This window comes from Nannospalax galili, unplaced genomic scaffold (genome assembly GCF_000622305.1).
Source record: "Nannospalax galili isolate Female #2095 unplaced genomic scaffold, S.galili_v1.0 scaffold227, whole genome shotgun sequence".
Taxonomy (NCBI): Eukaryota; Metazoa; Chordata; class Mammalia; order Rodentia; family Spalacidae; genus Nannospalax; species Nannospalax galili.
This window is the reverse complement of record NW_008360303.1, coordinates 9960521-9964553: the sequence shown is the minus strand read 5'-3', so window position 1 is coordinate 9964553 and position 4033 is coordinate 9960521. Positions and strand designations below refer to the sequence as shown.

At 40.8% G+C, this 4033-nt stretch overlaps 1 pseudogene; it reads right to left on the bottom strand.

Annotated features, from left to right (window-relative positions):
* Positions 1-1545: 1545 nt before the first annotated feature.
* On the bottom strand, positions 1546-2513 carry LOC103726667 (annotated as a pseudogene).
* Between the last annotated feature and the right edge of the window lie 1520 nt (positions 2514-4033).

Here is a 4033-nt window from a genome sequence, read left to right as displayed (position 1 = left end):
AAGGTTTTAGGGTTACTTCTTCAGAGGTGTAATGTTAGAGTATTAGAAAGCCCCATTTAAAAAAAAAAGAAAGAAAAAGAAAGAGAGAGAGAGAAAGAAAGAAAAAAAGAAAAAGAAAGAGAAAGAGTACATGAAATTGTCAGAAAAAAAGTGATGGGGAGGTACAGGCGATGTTGGAGGGGAGAGAGTGGGCATGGACTTAATCAAAACACCTTATATGTATGCATGAAATTCTCAATAAAGTTTTTTTATGTTAAAAAACAAATTTTAGAGTAGGCATGATTCTATGATATGTTGACTACAGGGTAGAGTTGTTATTGGGTACAAATATGAATCATATCAATTAAAAATTTCCATTTAATTACTAGAAAACTGAATAAACTCCCTTATTATTGAATAAGAATTGTGTAGCATATCTGACAACCACTGGAAGGAATACTGATAAATATCTTTATGAATGCATTCTAAATGTATTGATGTGCTCTAATCACACAAGATATTGGCAAAAATGTTGGAAATTTCTCATAAAGTGAGCTTACTGAAAAGCTAAAAAAAAAAGAATTCCATTATTCACAAGAGAAAACTTAGGTTAGGTACCAACCTTTTATTTGGTAATACTCTGCTCTGAGGCCAAAGGAAGTAAGGGGTCTTGCATATAGTTATTGAGTTTGTCTATTTTTCCTTTTTCATAAAGTTTTCATCTTCATTTTCAGGCTCTGAATCCTTTTCATACATAAATACACCTACTTTCAGGAAAGCAGCCTATGCTACCCCTTACTGGTCAAGATCTCTAATATTCCAGGGATGTTGGTGTGAAATGCAGGGTTCAGTTTTCAATCATCCTCTTGCCTGTCCCATAAGCAGCCCTTGATATAATCAATCACTCTGTACCTTCCCCCCACAGCCCCTGTTATGTTACGCAGTTCTTGCTTAAATTTCTTCTACCCCTGTGGCTGCTAGGGAAGCACAGCTGGGGAACTTTTCTCTTCCGTGACTACACCCACCTCTCTTGGTGATTCCTTCTAGTGCATAGCTTTAAATATCATTCCTTAATTTACATTTAAGACCCAATTTACCAGTGTTTTAAACCTTTGCTTAACATTGTATATTTAAACAGTTGTCAGAACTAGAAAACATCCTTAATTTATACTAAACCAGGAATGTATTATCATTGATGCCAAAATAACTGTCATTCCAAACACTGAGAGAACCGAAATACTTCCGTAGAATATTCCTCCTTGCAAGGTTAACTTCACAGAGGCTGATGCTAGGGCTCACATCAACACAACTGAAGCAGATCCATGCTGGTGTTAAGAGACCAGTCTTCTCCCAGCACTACTCAAGAGTCACAGGCTCACCTGGGATTACATTTTTAAAGAAGCCAAGTGCACACAGAGATTACAACAATTTTGAAGACAAAAAGGGGCTCTGATGAACTGTTTATAAATGCTTTAGGTACAGTTATACTGAAGTTGAATTCATTTGAAATCTTCAAAAAATATTTGTGTTCATCCTCAGATGGTGCTTGTTATTAACATTCTTGAATTACTTGTTATCCAAGCATAGCAGCTGCTCCTTACCATTTAAGCTCCTTTAACTGGCCGTCTTCCTCAACTTCTACTCTCTCTTGACCATTCTTCACAATTCTTTTTTTTTTCTTTTTTAAACATTTTATTTATTATTTTTATTTTATGTATACGTGTGTATTGCCTGCATGTAGGTAAGTGCACCGGTGTCATGCAACACTAGAGGAGGTCAGAAGAGGCTGTTGGATCCCCTGGGACTGGGGTTACAGATAGTTGTTACAGTTGTTAGCTGCCATGTGGGTGCTGGGATTCGAACCTGGGTCTTCTACAAGAACAACCAGTGTTCTTAACCGCTGAGCCATCTCTCCAGCCCCTTCACAATTCTTTGTAGTGATTTTTTCTGCCATTACCTGTTTAGTAGAAGTTGATATTGATTTGAAGTTACCTGTCCCACTGCCGCCAAACGACGTGAAGAGAAGGAAGTGACGCCCGGTGACCCAGTGACCCAAACGAGAAGTGAATCCTGTATCGAATGAAGAAAATCCACCTCCAAATGACGGAAATCCACTGAAGGCGGAGAAAAATGAGCCTTTGCCTCGGGTTCTGCTTCCTCTGGGACCCCTTCGGTTCCCCAAAGCCTCATCAAATGGATCTTCAAAAAGTCAAATGAGAACGGTTCCCTTCTACCAAAATATTCCCTGAAGACGTCATCTGGGTTGTAGAATATGAAGCCAAACTCAAACGGACTGTCAGTGTGACTTCCTCCTCCTCCATCCAATCCTTTGCCCTGTTGGTCCTGGATATCCTGCTTCTTAGTATCTGATAACACCTCGCAGGCCCCAGCTACTTGTTTGAATCTTCACTCTCCTTCTTTATTCTCAGGATTTTTATCCGGTGTCACTTAAGTGCCTGTTTCCCATACACCTTTTTGATATCCTCAGGTGAGGCAAGTCTCTGTATGCCTAGAACTTCGTAGTAATCCACCATGTTTTAACAGGTTGTTGGAACAAGTCCGAGGAGGGGGAAGGCAAATGGTGGGTCTTGTTACCGATCCACTAGGCTGCGGTGGCGGCCGTGGCCCATTTTCATTCTTTTTGTCCTAGAACTCCAGATGCTTAGCCAGTTGCCTGCTTGGCAAGGTCCCATGGATTTCTGTCTCCATTTCATTAAACTTCTATAGCAAAATACCTTAGCTTAGACAATTTACAAATAACAGAAATTAGTTCTCACAATTCTAGATTCAAGTTAGTACAAGATGTAGTGTCTGGGGACACCTGTTCCTTGCAGATGGTTGATGTGAGGTAGTTCCCTTGGGCCCCTTTTGTAAGGGTGCCAGTCCCATTCATGAGGATGACAGCTCTCCTGGCCTGCTCGCAGTTGGATATGGGATGAATGTGTCCCCCCAAAAATTCACATGCTGGAACCTTGGTTCCCAGTATGGTGATTTGAGAGATGGCATGGAAATTTTAAAAAGTAGTCCCTGGTTTGTTTTATCAGATGACAATAGGCTGGTGCATGATATCACCCCTCCCCAAAGTCCCACCTCTTAATAGCATTGCATTGGCAATTAGCTTTTGACCACAGTGGCTCTAAGAGACATCTCAAACTTACTATGGCCCGAACCAAAGATGTGATTTCTGCTACTCCCAAGCTGCTTCCCTTGGTCCCCCCATGTTAGAAAAGGAAACTTTTATCTTTATCTTTTCAATTACTTGGGTCAAATGCAGATTCAACCTTGACTCTTGCTCTCTTTACTCTATATTTGTATGTACTAGTCTTGTGATTCTGCTACAAATATGTCCCAATTCAGCGCCTTCTCATGATCCCCACAGCTATCACTCTGGTCTGGTCTAAGACTCTGCTGTTTCACAGAGATTGCCCAATGGCTTCAAATGTCACTCAGTCACCAAGTTTTGTCACTGTCAGAAGCTGTGTGCTTTGCAAGTTCCCTAATGTTACCTAGCAACACCCCTGACCTCTCCCCTACAACTTCTCTATATTTGCTCTTGGTCTCCTCATTTGTTTTGAGCTTATCAATTGTGTTCCTACCTGGGGGCATCTACATCTGGCTGTCTCACTGTCTGGAACATTCTTCTACAGGTGTCTAGATACCCTCTTACTTCAGAGACAGAGCTCAAAAGTTACCTGATGAAACAAGCCGTCACAACAACCTATCGCTTCCACATTCTTGATCTTTTTAAAATCTTTATTTATTATACACTTTAGTCATTGTGACCACTTGATTGCTCGTTATTTATCTCTCCCTGTTAACTTTAAGTCAGAGAAAGGGTAGGAACTTCAGCCATTTTGTTCACTATTGTATTGGTCAGTGTTCTCTAGAACAGAACTGATAGTGTGGCTATATATCACAGAGGTGATTTATTAGATTGGCTTGTGTGATATGGAATGTGTAGTCTAGCATGTCTAGCTGCACACTGGGGAGACTGAGTCACTGCTCAGTCCACAAGGCTGGGTGTCTCAGCAGCCCCAATCTGGCTCTGAAGGCC